General features: G+C 41.6%; 4 non-coding genes and 3 pseudogenes across 4 annotated transcripts; all 7 read right to left on the reverse strand.

Annotated features, from left to right (window-relative positions):
• Positions 1-4,684: 4,684 nt before the first annotated feature.
• On the reverse strand, positions 4,685-4,808 carry LOC130120228 (small nucleolar RNA U3; annotated as a pseudogene).
• A 1,024-nt stretch (positions 4,809-5,832) lies between these two features.
• LOC130120191 (small nucleolar RNA U3) lies at positions 5,833-6,054 on the reverse strand. Its single transcript, XR_008810915.1, has one exon. It is a non-coding gene; the product is annotated as a small nucleolar RNA U3 (small nucleolar RNA).
• A 3,055-nt stretch (positions 6,055-9,109) lies between these two features.
• Positions 9,110-9,315, reverse strand: LOC130120199 (small nucleolar RNA U3). The gene has a single exon (XR_008810921.1). It is a non-coding gene; the product is annotated as a small nucleolar RNA U3 (small nucleolar RNA).
• A 694-nt stretch (positions 9,316-10,009) lies between these two features.
• Positions 10,010-10,216, reverse strand: LOC130120208 (small nucleolar RNA U3). Its single transcript, XR_008810928.1, has one exon. It is a non-coding gene; the product is annotated as a small nucleolar RNA U3 (small nucleolar RNA).
• Positions 10,217-14,161: 3,945 nt separating this feature from the next.
• Positions 14,162-14,373, reverse strand: LOC130120189 (small nucleolar RNA U3). Its single transcript, XR_008810913.1, has one exon. It is a non-coding gene; the product is annotated as a small nucleolar RNA U3 (small nucleolar RNA).
• A 2,596-nt stretch (positions 14,374-16,969) lies between these two features.
• On the reverse strand, positions 16,970-17,126 carry LOC130120223 (small nucleolar RNA U3; annotated as a pseudogene).
• Positions 17,127-17,519: 393 nt separating this feature from the next.
• Positions 17,520-17,750, reverse strand: LOC130120224 (small nucleolar RNA U3; annotated as a pseudogene).
• Between the last annotated feature and the right edge of the window lie 344 nt (positions 17,751-18,094).

The following is an 18,094-nucleotide window of genomic DNA, read 5'->3' on the forward strand; positions in this document are numbered from 1 at the left end:
CAGAGAATACCACAGCAACAAAAACTAACTCTTCGCAGTAGCCAAGCTAACCACAGCAATGGCATTTCTGATGGAAGGACCAAGCTTCTCGAAGCGAAAGTTTTAGATAAAATTACTGGACGGCTCTTTCTATGTTTCGCTTTGGGTAAGGGTATTATCAGCTCAGGCAGACGATCGCACAAAGAATACCACAGCAACAGAGACGAACTCTTCGCAGTAGCCAAGCTTACCACGGCAATAGTATTTCTGATGGAAAGTACTAAGCTTCTCAGAGTGAAAGTCTTGGATAAAATTAATGGACGTTTCTTTCTATATGTTTCGCTTAGTGTAAGGGTTTTATCAGCTCAGGCAGACAATCGCACAGAGAATACCACAGCAACAGAGACGAACTCTTCGCAGTAGCCAAGCTAACCACAGCAATGGCATTTCTGATGGAAGGACCAAGCTTCTCGAAGCGAAAGTTTTAGATAAAATTACTGGACGGCTCTTTCTATGTTTCGCTTAGGGTAAGGGTTTTATCAGCTCAGGCAGACAATCGCACAGCAACAGAGACTAACTCTTCGCAGAAGCCAAGCTAACCACGGCAATGGCATTTCTGATGGAAATTACCAAGCTTCTCAGAGTGAAAGTCTTGGATAAAATTAAGGGACGGCCCTTTCTATGTTTCGCTTAGTGTAAGGGTTTTATCAGCTCAGGCAGACAATCGCACAGAGAATACCACAGCAACAGAAACTAACTCTTCGCAGTAGCCAAGCTAACCACGGCAATGGCATTTCTGATGGAAAGTACCAAGCTTCTCGGAGTGAAAGTCTTGGATAAAATTAATGGACGGCTCCTTCGATATGTTTCGCTTAGTGTAAGGGTTTTATCAGCTCAGGCAGACAATCGCACAGAGAATACCACAGTAATAGAGTCAAACTCTTCACAGCAGCCAAGCTAACCACGGCAATGGCATTTCTGATGGATAATATTGAGCTTCTCGGAGTGAAAGTTAAGGGTTGAATGCCCTGGCCAGCGCGTGTCACCAGAGTGCCTCCGCCAGTGCTGGCTTAGATATATCCCAGAATTAGGGTTATGGATGTGGATAGAGTTTGATGGATTAAGGATACGGTAAATTTGGATGTTTCTTCTTTACAATTCACCTCCCATCTTGATTAGTTTACCCTGCTTTAAGCTTGGAAAGTTATTGGTGGGGTTTAGAGTAATATAAGCTTTTTTTTTGAAGTAGTCTGCTATTGCAATTTAATGTTTTTAGGATAAGGGTTAGGACTAAGGTTTAGGTCTGGATAAAACTGGTGGATTTCTCAAATGTTCCCCTTTTTAGCCCCTCAGAATGCGCTCCTTCCTCGAAGCTCCCATAAAGAAGCAAAAAAAAACAAAAACAAATGTAGAATGAGCTATCCGTTAATTTTATCCAAACCTTTCACACCGAGAAGCTCTGTACTTTCCATCAGAAATGCCTGCAGTGGTTAGCTTGGCAACCGCCAAAACAGTCTGTTACTATGGAATTCTTTGTGGGATTAATTCTTAGCAGGAGTCAAGCTAACCACGAAAATGGCATTTCTGATGGGAAATACTGAGTGTCTTGGAGCTTTAGGTTTGTACACAATTAACAGATGGCTCTTTCTACATTTTAAAGGGTTGGGATAGATTTAGTATAACGGTTTTATCTGCACAGGCAGACAGTCTGTTGCTGACCATAACCATACACCAACCCTGACTGAAAAATATAGAACAAGATGGCTCTTTCTACATGTTTCGCTTAGGGTATGGGTTTTATCAGCTGAGGCAGACAATCGCACAGAGAATACCACAGCAACAGAGACTAACTCTCCGCAGTAGCCAAGCTAAGCACGGCAATGGCATTTCTGATGGAAAGTTCCAAGCTTCTCGGAGTGAAAGTCTTGGATAGAATTAATGGACGGCTCTTTCTATACGTTTCGCTTAGTGTAAGGGTTTTATCAGCTCAGGCAGACAATCACACAGAATACCACAGCAACAGAGACGAACTCTTTGCAGTAGCCAAGCTAACCACGGCAATGGCAATTCTGATGGAAAGTACCAAGCTTCTCGGAGTGAAAGTCTTGGATAAAATTAATGGACGGCTCTTTTTATATGTTTCGCTTAGTGTAAGGGTTTTATCAGCTCAGGCAGACAATCGCACAGCAACAGAGACTAACTCTTCGCAGTAGCCAAGCTAACCACGGCAATGGCATTTCTGATGGAAAGTACCACGCTTCTCAGAGTGAAAGTCTTGGATAAAATTAAGGGACGGCTCTTTCTACGTTTCGCTTAGTGTAAGGGTTTTATCAGCTCAGGCAGACAATTGCAAAGAATACCACAGCAACAGAGACGAACTCTTCGCAGTAGCCAAGCTAAGCACGGCAATAGTATTTCTGATGGAAAGTACTAAGCTTCTCGGAGTGAAAGTCTTGGATAAAATTAATGGACGTTTCGTCTATAGGTTTCGCTTAGTGTAAGGGTTTTATAAGCTCACGCAGACAAAACGCACAGAGAATACCACAGCAACAGAGACGAACTCTTCGCAGTAGCCAAGCTAACCACAGCAATGGCATTTCTGATGGAAGGACCAAGCTTCTCGAAGCGAAAGTTTTAGATAAAATTACTGGACGGCTCTTTCTATAGGTTTCGCTTAGTGTAAGGGTTTTTATCAGCTCAGGCAGACAATCGCACAGAGAATACCACAGCAACAGAGACGAACTCCTCGCAGTAGCCAAGCTAACCACAGCAATGGCATTTCTGATGGAAGGACCAAGCTTCTCGACGCGAAAGTTTTAGATAAAATTACTGGACGGCTCTTTCTATGTTTCGCTTAGGGTAAGGGTTTTATCAGCTGAGGCAGACAATCGCACAGAGAATACCACAGCAACAGAGACTAACTCCCTGCAGTAGCCAAGCTAACCACGCCAATAGTATTTCTGATGGAAAGTACCAAGCTTCTCGGAGTGAAAGTCTTGGATAGAATTAATGGACGGCTCTTTCTATAGGTTTCGCTTAGTGTAAGGGTTTTATCTGCACAGGCAGACAGTCTCTGTTGCTGACCATAAACCTACACCAACCCTGACTGAAAAATGTAGAACAAGATGGCTCTTTCTACATGTTTCGCTTAGTGTAAGGGTTTTATCAGCTCAGGCAGACAATCGCACAGAGAATACCAGAGCAACAGAGACTAACTCTTCGCAGTAGCCAAGCTAACCACAGCAATGGCATTTCTGATGGAAGGACCAAGCTTCTCGAAGCGAAACTTTTAGATAAAATTACTGGACGGCTCTTTCTATGTTTCGCTTAGGGTAAGGGTTTTATCAGCTCAGGCAGACAATCACAGAGAGAATACCAAAGCAACAGATACGAACTCTTCGCAGTAGCCAAGCTAACCACGCCAATAGTATTTGATGGAAAGTACCAAGCTTCTCGGAGTGAAAGTCTTGGATAAAATTAATGGAAGTTTCTTTCTATATGTTTCGCTTAGTGTAAAGGTTTTATCAGCTCAGGCAGACAATCGCACAGAGAATACCAGAGCAACAGAGACCAACTCTTCGCAGTAGCCAAGCTAACCACGGCAATGGCATTTCTGATGGAAAGTACCAAGCTTCTCGGAGTGAAAGTCTTGGATAGAATTAATGGACGGCTCTTTCTATAGGTTTCGCTTAGTGTAAGGGTTTTATCTGCACAGGCAGACAGTCTCTGTTGCTGACCATAACCGTACACCAACCCTGACTGAAAAATGTAGAACAAGATGGCTCTTTCTACATGTTTCGCTTAGTGAAAGGGTTTTATCAGCTCAGGCAGACAATCGCACAGAGAATACCAGAGCAACAGAGACTAACTCTTCGCAGTAGCCAAGCTAACAACGGCAATGGCATTTCTGATGGAAAGTACCAAGCTTCTCGGAGTGAAAGTCTTGGATAAAATTAATGGACGTTTCTTTTTATATGTTTCGCTTAGTGTAAGGGTTTTATCAGCTCAGGCAGACAATCGCAAAGAGAATACCACAGCAAAAGAGACCAAGTCTTCGCAATAGCCAAGCTAACCATGACAATGGCATTTGTGATGGAAGGACCAAGCTTCTCGTAGTAAAAGTTTTGGATAAAAACCAACGGATGGTCCTTGCTACATGTTTCGGTTGACGTAGTGTTTGAGTTTAGTGTCAAGTTTTTCTGCTCAGACGGACAGTGCCCAAGCGCTGGCTTAGCGATACCCCAATATGAGAGTTATGGAGAGATTGATGGGTTCAATTTGGATGTTTTTTGTTCTTTACAACTGATCTGCCACTGTCCTGTATTTTGATTAGTTTATCCCGTGTTAAACTTGAAAAATTGCTGGTGAAGTTTGGAGCATTATGATTTATTTTTTTTAAATTGAAGTTCTCTGCTATGGCAGTTTGTTTTTAAAGTTATGTTTCAATAAAATTGATAAGATTTCTCCATTTTACCAATCAGAGGATGCATCTTGCCTCAAATGCACACAGCTTGAGATTATCCACCGTTTATCCGGTTTTAAACTTGAAAAGTTATTGGTGGGGTTTGGAGCATTATAAGTGATTTTTTTTTTTAATTGAAGTTCACCGCTATTGCAGTTTGTTTTTAGGGTTAGGTTTAAAATAAAAGTAATTGATGGCTTTCTCAATTTTTTTCTTTTACCGTTCAGAGCTTGTAATCAAATCACTTCTCTGTACCTGCTTCATGCTCAGGAAGAAGCACCGCAGCTCATCATCGTGGGTGGCGGACTCACACTTAAACATTTTTCAAGCTAAGAACGACAGAAATGACCGCTGAAAGTGTAGTCTTCTGAATCTTTGGGTTAGGATTAGGTTTGCATAATTTGATGGAAATGGCATTTCTGATGGAAAGTACCGAGCTTCTCGAAATAAAAGTTTTGGATAAAATTAATGGATGTCTTTTTCTACATCTTTTGGCCAGGGTTGGCGTAGGGTTACAGTGAGGGTTTTTCCTACTCAAAAGTACTTCCACAGAGAATACCACAGCAACAGACACTGTCTGCCTGAGCAGATAAAACTCTTACACTAAACCTATCCCAACCCTTACAGAAAGATGTAGAATGAGCCATCCGTTAATTATATCCAAACCTTAAGCTCCGTGACAGTATTTTCCGTCAAATACCATTGCCGTGGTTAGCTTGACTTCTGCCAAGAATTAATCCCACAAAGAATACCATAGCAACAGAGACTGTCTTGGCGGTTGCCAAGCTAACCATTGCAATGGCATTTCTGATGGAAAGTACAGAGCTTCTCGGTGTGAAAGGTTTGGATAAAAAAACAACATACGGCTCTTTCAACACGCAAGGGTAGGGTTTGTGTTAAGGTAAAGGTTTTACCTGCTCAGGCAGAAAATCCCACAGCAACAGAGATTAACTCTTCATGTTAGCCACGCCAACCATGGCAATGGCATTTTCGATGGGAAATACTAGCCTTCTCCGAGTGAAAGGTAAGGGTTAGAGAATTGAATGCCAGAGCCAACACATGTCGACCAGGCGCCTCAACAATGCCCAAATACTGGCTTACAGATACCCCCAGGTTTAGGGTTACGAATTTGGAGAGAGTTTGATGGATTGGGTATAGGATCTGTTTGGAGGTTGTTTATTCTTTATACTTGATCCCCCATTGTCTTCCCTCTTGATTAGTTTATCCCGTTTTAAACTTGAAAAGTTGTTGGTGGGGTTTGCAGCAATACAAGTGGGTTTCTTTTATTGAATTGCACTTCCACAACTGTCATGTTTTTAGCGTTAGGACCAAGTTTTAGGGGTAGGTTTAGATAAAATTGATGAATTTCTACATTTTTGCCCCTCCTTTTTACCACACCAAACATGCTCCTTCCTCTTGATAACTCCATAAAAAGCAACACTGAACGGTCACCAAAAGCACATAGCGAGTGATTAAACCACTTCTCTGTATCTGCTTCGCGGTCAGGGAGAAGCACCCCAGGCTCATCATGGTGGGTGGCGGGACTCGCACTTTAGAAAAACATTTCTCAAGATAAAAACTAAAGAAATTATCCCCGAAATTAGTATTAGGTTTTGATAAACTCAATGGATGGCTCTATATCTTTCGGTTACGGTTGGGGTAAGAGTTTTATCTGCTCTGGCAGACAATCCTACAGACAATACCACAGCAATAGAGACCAACTCATCGCAGTAGCCAAGCCAACCACGGCAATGGTATTTCTGATGGAAAGTAGAGAGCTTCTCAGAGTAAAAGCTTCGCATAAAATTAACAGACAGCGCTTTCTACATGTTTCGCTTGAGGTAGGATTTGAGTTAAGGTAAGGGTTTTATCTGCTCAGCCACACAATCGCAAAGAAAATACCACAGCAACAGAGACTAACTCTTCATAGTGGCCAAACTAACCACAGCAAAGTCATTTCTGATGTTAAGTACCGAGCTTCTCGGAGTGATAGTTCCGGATGAAATTAACAGACGACTCTTTCTACATGTTTCACCTAAGAGTAAGGGTTTTATCTGCTCAGCCAGATAATCCCACAGAAATACCGCAGCAACAGACAGTCTTGGTGGTAGCCAAGCCAACCATGGCAATGGCATTTCTGATGGAGAGTAGCAAGCTTCTCGCAGCGATAGTTTTGGGTAAAATAAACGGATGGCTCTTTCTACATGTTTCGGTTGGTTTAGGGTAAGTGTTTTACCTGCTCAGGCAGACAATCCCACACAGAATAGCAAAGCAACAGAGACTAACACGTCACGGTAGCCAAGCTAAACACAGCAATGAAAATTCTGAAATAAAGTACCGACTTTCTCGTACGCAAAATTTTGGATCAAACTAACCGACCTTCTTCATGTTTTGGTTGAGGTAGGATTTGGTTAAGGGTTTTATGTGCCCAGGCAAACAATCTCACAGCAACTGAGACTAACCCTTTGCAGTACCAAAGCTCACCACGGCAATGGCATTTCTGATGGAAAGTACCCAGCTTCTCGGAGTGACAGTTTTGGATCTTATTGACGTATGCTCTTGCTACAATGTTCCGATTACGTTAGCGCAAGTGTTTTACCTGCTCAGACAGACAATCCCAGAGCTACAGAGATTAACTTCGTCGTAGCCAAGCTAACCACAGCAATGGCACTGCTCTTTTCAAGTACCGGGTTTGAGTGACAGCTTCGGAAAAAAAATTTCACGGAGGCTGTTTCTACATGTTTCACTTAGGGTAAGGGTTTTATCAGCTCAGGCAGACAATCGCACAGAGAATACCACAGCAACAGAGACTAACTCTTCGTAGTACCCAAGCTAACTACGGCAACCCTGATGGAAAGTACCAAGCTTCTTGGAGTGAAAGTTTTGGATAATATTAATGGACGGCTCTTTCTAAATGTTTCATTTATAGTAAGGGTTTTATCTGTTCAGACGGACAATCCCGCAGAAATACAACAACAAGAGCGACTAACTCTTTGTGGTAGCCAAGCAAACCAGGGCAATGGGATTACTGAAGTACAGAGATTCTCAGAGTGAAAGTTTTGGATAAAATTACTGGACAGCTCTTTCTACATGTTTCGCTTAGTGTAAGGGTTTTATCAGCTCAGGCAGACAGTCACACAGAGAACACCACAACAACAGAGTCTAACTCTTCGTAGTAGCCAAACTAACTACTTAAATGGCAGTACTGATGGAAAGTACCAAGCTTCTCGGAGTGAAAATTTTGGGTAAAATTAATGGACGCCTCTTTCTAAACGTTTCATTTATGGTAAGGGTTTTATCTGTTCAGTCGGACAATCCCGCAGAAATACAATAGCAACAGAGACTAACTCTTCGTGGTAGCAAAGCTAACTACGGCAATGGCATTCCTGATGAAAAGTATCAAGTTTCTTGCAGTGAAACTTGTGGATAAAGTTAATGAACGGCTATTCTACATATTTCACTTATAGTAAGGGTTTTATCTGTTCAGTCGGAAAATCCCGCAGAAACACAATAGCAACAGAGACTGTCTGCCTAAGCAGATAAAACCCTTATGCTAAACCTATCCCAACCCTTACAAAAAGATGTAGAAAGAGCCAGCCGCTAATTATATCTGAACCAAAAGCTCCGAAACACCAGATATACCATTGCCGTGGTTAGCTTGGCTCCTGCTAAGAATTAATCCCACAAATAATACCATAGCAACAGACACTGTCTTGGAGGTTGCCAAGCTAACAATAACATTTCTGATGGAAAGTACAGAGCTTCTCGGTATGCAAGATTTGGATAAAACTAACAGACGGCTCTTTCAACACGTTTGGGTTGGGGTTTGTATTAGGGTAAAGGTTTTATCTGCTCAGGCAGCAAATCCAACAGAAAACCCCACATTAACAGAGACCAACTCTTCGCGGTACCCAAGCTAACCACGGCAATGGCATTTATGATGGAAAGTACCAAGCTTCTCGGAGTGAAAGTCTTGGATAAAATTAATGGACGGCCCTTTCTATATGTTTCGCTTAGTGTAAGAGTTTTATCAGCTCAGGCAGACAATCGCACAGAGAATACCACAGCAACAGAGACTGACTCTTCGCAGTAGCCAAGCTAACCACGGCAATGGCATTTCTGATGGAAAGTACCAAGTTTCTCGGAGTGAAAGTCTTGGATAAAATTAATGGACGGCTCTTTCTATAAGTTTCGCTTAGTGTAAGGGTTTTATCAGCTCAGGCAGACAATCGCACAGAGAATACCACAGCAACAGAGACCAACTCTTCGCAGTAGCCAAGCTAACCACGGCAAGGGCATTTCAGATTGAAAATACTAGGTTAATTTTATGGTTAGGGTTGAATGCCAGAGCCAACACATGTCAACTGAGCACCTCCGCCAATGCCCAAGTGCTGGATTAGAAATACCCCAAGGATTAGGGATAGAGTTTGATTGGTTAAGTCTAGGGGCAATTTGGGTGTTTAGTCGTTATAACTGATCTCCCATTGTCTTATATCTTGATTACTTTGTCCCGTTTTAAACTTGAAAAGTGTTGGTGGGGTTTGAAACAATACAAGTGTTTTTTGTTTGTTTTTTTTAATTGAACTTTTCTGCAATTGCAATTTAATGTTTTAAGAGTTAAGACTAAGGTTTAGGTTTAGATCAAATTGATGAATTTCTGCACTTTTTACCACTCAGAACATGCCCCTTCTCTTGATGCTCCCATGAAAGAAACATTGATCATCTAAAGCACAGAGCTTGTGATTAAACCACTTCTCTGTACCCGCTTAGTGCTCAGGAAGCAGCACCCCAGCTCATCGTCGTGGGTGGCGGGACTCACTTTAGAAAAACATTTCTCACGATAAAACTAAACTTAACCCCCAAAGTAGGATTAGGTTTGGCTAAACGTAACGGATGACTATGTTTTTCGATCAGGGTTGGGCCAAGGTTTCATCTGCTCTGGCACACAATCCTACAGAGAATACCACAGCAAGACACCAACTCGTCGCAGTAGCCAAGCTAACCACGGCAATGGTATTTCTGATGGAAAGTACCAAGTTTCTCGGAGTGAAAGTCTTGGATAAAATTAATGGACGGCTCTTTCTATAAGTTTCGCTTAGTGTAAGGGTTTTATCAGCTCAGGCAGACAATCGCACAGAGAATACCACAGCAACAGAGACCAACTCTTTGCAGTAGCCAAGCTAACCACGGCAAGGGCATTTCAGATTGAAAATACTAGGTTAATTTTATGGTTAGGGTTGAATGCCAGAGCCAACACATGTCAACTGAGCACCTCCGCCAATGCCCAAGTGCTGGATTAGAAATACCCCAAGGATTAGGGTTAGGGATAGAGTTTGATTGGTTAAGTCTAGGGGCAATTTGGGTGTTTAGTCGTTACAACTGATCTCCCATTGTCTTATATCTTGATTACTTTGTCCCGTTTTAAACTTGAAAAGTGATGGTGGGGTTTGAAACAATACAAGTGTTTTTTGTTTTTTTTTTTAAATTGAACTTTTCTGCAATTGCAATTTAATGTTTTAAGAGTTAAGACTAAGGTTTAGATCAAATTGATGAATTTCTGCACTTTTTACCACTCAGAACATGCCCCTTCTCTTGATGCTCCCATGAAAGAAACATTGAACATCATCTAAAGCAGAGCTTGTGATTAAACCACTTCTCTGTACCCGCTTAGTGCTCAGGAAGCAGCACCCCAGCTCATCGTCGTGGGTGGCGGGACTCACTTTAGAAAAACATTTCTCACGATAAAACTAAACTTAACCCCCAAAGTAGGATTAGGTTTGGTTAAACGTAACGGATGACTATGTTTTTCGATTAGGGTTGGGCCAAGGTTTCATCTGCTCTGGCACACAATCCTACAGAGAATACCACAGCAAGACACCAACTCGTCGCAGTAGCCAAGCTAACCACGGCAATGGTATTTCTGATGGAAAGTACTGAGCTTTTCAGAGTAAAAGATTTGCATAAAATGAACAAAGAGAGCTTTCTACATGTTTCACTTGAGATAAGGTTTGGGCTTATCTGCTCAGTCAGACAATCCCACAAAAAAAAAATACAACAGACAATAACTCTTAGCAGTAGCCAAGCTATCCATGACAAAATCAGTTCTGATGGAAAATACTGGGCTTTTCCAACTGAAAGGTTTGGATAAAATTAACAGATTGCTCTTTCTATATCTTTCGTTTAGGGATGAGTTAGGCTAAGAGTTTTGTCTGCTCAGGCAAACAATACAACAGACAATACCACATCAACTACCTCTTCGCAGTAGCATTTCTGAACATGGAGTGATAGTTTCAAATAAAATTAACGGATTGCTCGGTCTAGATGTTTCGGTTGGGATAGGGTTTTAGCTGCTAAGGCAGAAAATCTTAGAGAATACCAATGCAACAGAGAATAACTTCGATAGACAAGCTAACCACAGTAATGGCATTTCAGATGGAATGTACCGAGCTGCTCGGAATAAAATCTTTGGATAAAATCAAGGGTTGGGTCGTTCCACATCTTTTGGTTAGAGTAGAGTTACGGTTATGGTTTTATCTGCTCAGGCAGACAATCCCACAGAAAATACCCGGGCAACGGAGACTAACTCTTCATAGTAGCCAAACTAACCACAGCAAAGTCATTTCTGATGGAAAGTACCGAGCTTCTCGGAGTGATAGTTCCGGATGAAAGTAACAGATGACTCTTTCTACATGTTTCACTTAAGAGTAAGGGTTTTATCTGCTCAGCCAGATAATCCCATAGAAATACCACAGCAATAGACAGTCTTGGTGGTAGCCAAGCCAACCATAGCAATGGCATTTCTGATGGACAGCAGCGAGCTTGTCGCAGCAATAGTTTTGGGTAAAATAAACGGATGGTTCTTTCTACATGTTTCAGTTGGGTTGGGGTAAGAGTTTTACCTGCTCAGGCGGACAAACCCTCAGCGACAGAGACTAACTCTTCATAGTAGCCAAGCTAACTACAGCAATGGCATTTCTGATGGAAAGTAACAAGCTTCTCGGAGTGAAAGTCTTGGATAAAATTAATGGACGTTTCTTTCTATATGTTTCGCTTAGTGCAAGGGTTTTATCAGCTCAGGCAGACAATTGCACAAACAATACCACAGCAACAGAGACCAACTCTTCGCAGTAGCCAAGCTAACCACGGCAATGGCATTTCTGATGGAAAGTACCAAGCTTCTCGGAGTTTAAGTTTTGGATAAAATTAATGGACGGCTCTTTCTACATGTTTCGCTTAGCGTTGTATCAGCTCAGGCAGTCAATCGCACAGAGAACACCACAGCAACAGAGACTAACTCTTCGTAGTAGCCAAGCCAACTACGGCAATGGCATTCCTGATGGAAAGTACCAAGCTTCTCGGTGTGAAAGTTTTGGATAACATTACTGGACGCCTCTTGCTACAAATTTCGCTTAAGATCAGGGTTTTATCTGTTCAGGCGGACAATCCCACAGAAATACAACACCAACAGAGAATAACTCTTCGTGGTAGCCAAGCTAATCACATCAATGGCATTTTTGATGGAAAGTACCGAGCTTCTTGGAGGGAAAGATTTGGGTAAAATTAATGCACGGCTTTTCTACATATTTCGCTTTGTCTAAGGGTTTTATCCATTGAGGCAGACAATCCCTCAGAAATACAACAGAAACAGAGACCAACTCTTTGTGGTAGCCAAGCTAACCACGGCAATGGAATTTCTGAAGCAAAGAACCGAGCTTCTTGGAATGAATGTTTTGGATAAAATTAACGGACGGCTCTTCCTACATGTTTTGGTTGGGTTAGGGTAAGTGTGTTACCCGTTTAAGCAAACAATTGCAGACATACAACAGCAACAGAGACTAACTCTTCGTGGTAGCCAAGCTAACCACGGCAATGGCATTTTTGATGGAAAGTACCGAGCTTCTTGGAGGGAAAGATTTGGGTAAAATTAATGCACGGCTTTTCTACATATTTCGCTTTGTCTAAGGGTTTTATCCATTGAGGCAGACAATCCCTCAGAAATACAACAGAAACAGAGACCAACTCTTTGTGGTAGCCAAGCTAACCACGGCAATGGAATTTCTGAAGCAAAGAACCGAGCTTCTTGGAATGAATGTTTTGGATAAAATTAACGGACGGCTCTTCCTACATGTTTTGGTTGGGTTAGGGTAAGTGGGTTTCCCGTTTAAGCAAACAATTGCAGACATACAACAGCAACAGAGACTAACTCTTCGTGGTAGCCAAGCTAACCACGGCAATGGCATTTCTGATGCAAAGTACCAAGCTTCTTGGAGGGAAAGATTAGGGTAAAATTAATGCACGGCTTTTCTACATATTTCGCTTAGTATAAGGGTTTTATCCGTTTAGGCGGACAATCCCTCAGAAACACAACAGAACCAGAGACCAACTCTTCGTGGTAGCCAAGCTAACCACGGCAATGGAATTTCTGAAGCAAAGAACCGAGCTTCTTGGAGTGAATGTTTTTGGATAAAATTAACAGACAGCTCTTCCTACATGCTTTGGTTGGATTAAGGTAAGTGCGTTACCTGTTTAAGCAGACAATCGCAGAAATACAACAGCAACAGAGACTAACCCTTCATTGTAGCCAAGCTAACTACGAAAATGGAATTTCTCATGGAAAGTACCAAGCTACTCATAGCAAAAGTTTTGGATAAAATTACTGGACGGCTTTTTCTATATATTTCGCTTAGTTGTAAGGGCACTATCTGCTCAGGCAGACAATCGAACAGAGAATACCACAGCAACAGAGACTAACTCTTCACAGTAGCGAAGCTACCCACGGCAATGGCATTTCTGAAGGAAAGAACCGGGCTTCTCGGACTGAAAATTTTGGATGAAATTAACAGAGTGCTTTCTAAATGTTTAGCTTAGAGTAAGGGTTTTATCTGTTTAGGCGGACAATCCCTCAAACAATAGCGACAGAGACTAACTCTTCGTGGTAGCAAAGGTAACCACGGCAATGACATTTTTGAAGAAAAAACCGAGCATCTTGGAGTGAAAGTTTTGGACAAAATTAACGGATGGCTCTTCCTACATGTTTTGGTTGGGTTAGGGTAAGTGTGTTACCCGTTTTAGCAGATAATCGCACAGAGAATACCATAGCAACAGAGACCAACTCTTACTTGTAGCCAAGCTAACCACGGCAATGGCATTTATGATGGAAAATAGAGGTACTCGTAAAAATTTTGAATAAAAATACTGAACGGCTCTTTCAACATATTTCAGTTAGTATAAGGATTTTAGCAGCTCAGGCAGACAATCGCACAGAGAATACCACAGCAACAGAGACCAACTCTTCGCAGTAGCCAAGCTAACCACAGCAAGGGCCTTTCAGATTGAAAATACTAGGTTAACTTTATGGTTAGGGTTGAATGCCAGAGCCAACACATGTCAACTGAGCACCTCCGCCAATGCCCAAGTGCTGGATTAGAAATACCCCAAGGATTAGGGTTAGGGATAGAGTTTGATTGGTTAAATCTAGGGGAAATTTGGGTGTTAAGTCGTTACAACTGAACTCCCATTGTCTTATATCTTGATTACTTTATCCCGTTTTAAACTTGAAAAGTTGTTGGTGGGGTTTGAAACAATACAAGTGTTTTTTGTTTGTTTTGGTTTTTTTTTTTAAATTGAACTTTTCTGCAATTGCAATTTAATGTTTTAAGAGTTAAAACTAAGGTTTAGGGTTAGATCAAATTGATGAATTTCTGCACTTTTGTCCTTTTTACCACTCAGAACATGCTCCTTCTCTTGATGCTCCCATGAAAGGAACATTGAACATCATTTTAAGCACAGAGCTTGTGATTAAACCACTTCTCTGTACCCGCTTAGCGCTCAGGAAGAAGCACCCCAGCTCATCATCATGGGTGGCGGGACTCACTTTAGAAAAACATTTCTCACGATAAAACTAAAGAACTTATCCCCGAAAATAGGATTAGGTTTGGCTGAACGTAACGGATGGCTCTATATCTTTCGATTAGGGTTGGGGCAAGGGTTTCATCTGCTTTGGCACACAATCCTACAGAGAATACCACAGCAAGACATCAACTCGTCGCAGTAGCCAAGCTAACCACGGCAATGGTATTTCTGATGGAAAGTACTGAGCTTTTCAGAATAAAAGTTTTGCATAAAATGAACAAAGAGAGCTTTTTACATGTTTCACTTGAGATAAGATTTGGGTTAGGGCTTATCTGCTCAGGCAGACAATCCCACAAAAAAAAAAATACCACAACAGAGAATAACTCTTAGCAGTAGCCAAGCTAACCACAGCAATGGCATTTCTGATGCAAAGTACCAAGCTTCTCGGAGTGAAAGTCTTGAATAAAATTAAGGGACGGCCCTTTCTATGTTTTGCTTAGTGCAAGGGTTTTATCAGCTCAGGCAGACAATGGCACAGAGAATACCACAACAACAGAAACTAACTCTTCGCAGTAGCCAAGCTAACCACAGCAATGGCATTTCTGATGGAAGGACCAAGCTTCTCGAAGCGAAAGTTTTAGATAAAATTACCGGACGGCTCTTTCTATGTTTCGCTTAGGGTAAGGGTTTTATCAGCTCAGGCAGACAATCACAAAGAATACCACAGCAACAGAGACGAACTCTTCGCAGTAGCCAAGCTAACCACGGCAATAGTATTTCTGATGGAAAGTACTACGCTTCTCGGAGTGAAAGTCTTGGATAAAATTAATGGACGTTTCTTTCTATATGTTTCGCTTAGTGTAAGGGTTTTATCAGCTCAGGCAGACAATCGCACAGAGAATACCACAGCAACAGAGACGAACTCTTCGCAGTAGCCAAGCTAACCACAGCAATGGCATTTCTGATGGAAGGACCAAGCTTCTCGAAGCGAAACTTTTAGATAAAATTACTGGACGGCTCTTTCCATGTTTCGCTAAGGGTAAGGGTTTTATCAGCTGAGGCAGACAATCGCACAGAGAATACCACAGCAACAGAGACCAACTCTCTGCAGTAGCCAAGCTAACCACGCCAATAGTATTTCTGATGGAAAGTACCAAGCTTCTCGGAGTGAAAGTCTTGGATAGAATTAATGGACGGCTCTTTTTATATGTTTCGCTTAGTGCAAGGGTTTTATCAGCTCAGGCAGACAATCGCACAGAGAATACCACAGCAACAGAGACGAACTCTTCGCAGTAGCCAATGCTAACCACGGCAATTCTGATGGAAAGTACCAAGCTTCTCGGAGTGAAAGTCTTGGATAAAATTAATGGACGTTTCTTTCTATATGTTCCGCTTAGTGTAAGGGTTTTATCAGCTCAGGCAGACAATCGCACAGAGAATATCACAGCAACAGAGGCGAACTCTTCGCAGTAGCCAAGCTAACCACAGCAATGGCATTTCTGATGGAAAGTACCAAGCTTCTCGGAGTGAAATTCTTGGATAAAATTAATGGACGACTCTTTCGATATGTTTCGCTTAGTGTAAGGGTTTTATCAGCTCAGGCAGACAATCGCACAGAGAATACCACAGCAATAGAGTCAAACTCTTCACAGCAGCCAAGCTAACCACGGCAATGGCATTTCTGATGGATAATATTGAGCTTCTCGGAGTGAAAGTTAAGGGTTGAATGCCCGGGCCAGCGCGTGTCACCAGAGTGCCTCCGCCAGTGCTGGCGTAGAGATATCCCCAGAATTAGGGTTATGGATGTGGATAGAGTTTGATGGATTAAGGATACGGTAAATTTGGATGTTTCTTCTTTACAATTCACCTCCCATCTTGATTAGTTTACCCTGCTTTAAGCTTGGAAAGTTTATGGTGGGGTTTAAAGTAATATAGGCTTCTCTTTTTTTTTTGAAGAAGTCTGCTATTGCAATTTAATGTTTTTAGGGTAAGGACTAAGGTTTAGGTCTGGATAAAACTGGTGGATTTCTCAAATGTTCCCCCTTTCTAACCCCTCAGAATGCGCTCCTTCCTCGAAGCTCCCATAAAGGAGAAAAAAAACAAAAAAACAATGTAGAATGAGCTATCCGTTAATTTTATCCAGTCCTTTCACACCGAGAAGCTCTGTACTTTCCATCAGAAACGCCACTGCAGTGGTTAGCTTGGCAACCGCCAAGACAGTCTCTGTTACTATGGTATTCTTTGTGGGATTAATTCTTAGCAGGAGCCAAACTAACCACAGCAATGTCATTTCTGAAGGAGAATACCAAGCTTCTCGTAGTCAAAGTTTTGGATCAAATTAACAGATCGTTCTTTCTACACGTTTCGGTTTAGGTAGGGTTTGGGTAAAGTTTTATCTGCTCAGGTGGACAGTGCCTAAGCGCCGGCTTGGAGAAACCCTCAGGATTAGGGTTATGGAGAGAGTTTAATGGGTTAATGGTAGGTTCAATTTGGATGTTTTTTATTCTTTACAATTGATCGCCCACTGTCTTGTATCTTGATTGGTTTGCCCCGTTTAAACTTGAAAAATGGATGGTGGGGTTGGAGCATTATAAATTATTTTTTTTGAAGTTCACTGCTATAGCAGTTTGTTTTTAGGGTTAGGTTTAAATAAAAATTGATGGCTCTCTGCATTTTACCACTCAGAGCATGCTTCTTTCCACAAAAGCACAGAACTTGTGATTAAACCACTTCTCTGTACCTGCTTGATGCTCAGGAAGAAGCATCACAGCTCATCATCGTGGGTAGCAGGACTCCCTTTAGAAACATATTTCTCTAGAACAGCACCAGACTAACTCGTCGCAATAGGTAAGCGAACCATGGCAATGGTATTTCTGATGGATAATACGGACCTTCTCGGAGTGAAAGTTTAGGGTTGAATGCCCAGGTCAGCGTGTCACCAGACTGCTGGCTTGGAGATACCCCCAGAATTAGGGTTAGAGATGTGGATAGAGTTTGATGGATTAAGGATACGGTAAATTTGGATGTTACTTCCTTACAATTCACCTCCCATTGTCTTCCATCTTGACTAGTTTACCCTGCTTTAAGCTTCAAAAGTTGTTGGTGGGGTTTAGAGTAATAAGCTTTTTTTGTTTTTAAGTTGTCTGCTATTGCAATTTAATGTTTTTAGGGTAAGGATTAGGTCTGGATAAAACTGGTGGATTTCTGGATTTTCTCCCCCTTTTTAACCCCTCAGAATGTGCTCCTTCCTCGAAGCTCCCATAAAGGAGCACTCAACAGTCATAAAAGCAGAGTTTGTCATTAAACAACTTCCCTGAACCCGCTTTGCGCTCAGGAAGATTCATGACAGCCCATTATCGTGGCTGGCGGGAATCACTTTCTACTCATAGGTTTCCGTAATGTGTGTGTGCGCGTATATGTTTGTTAGTGTAGATAGCGGGACCCGAAACTAAAGCATTTATGATCCTAATTCTTTTTGGAGGTGGTAGGTATTGTCTGAGAGAGTAAAGGAAAAATCCCAGAAAATTAAAATTATGCATAAATATGCATTTTTCTAAAAATGGCTAAAAACCACTTTTATCTGCATTTCAAATGATTCTGAGCATCTTTCATTGTTTCACCTATGTAAAAAAAAAAATCTGGGACTTAGAAATGTTTGGCATTATGCAAAATAAATGCGTTTTTGCAAAAATGCACTTATGATCCTGATTTTTTTTGGAGGTGGTAGGTATTGTTCCAGAGATGACCAGAAAATTAAAACAATTTTAATAATTATGCAAAATATGCATTTTCTAAAAATGG

This window comes from Lampris incognitus, chromosome 10, assembly GCF_029633865.1.
Source record: "Lampris incognitus isolate fLamInc1 chromosome 10, fLamInc1.hap2, whole genome shotgun sequence".
NCBI classification, from domain to species: domain Eukaryota; kingdom Metazoa; phylum Chordata; class Actinopteri; order Lampriformes; family Lampridae; genus Lampris; species Lampris incognitus.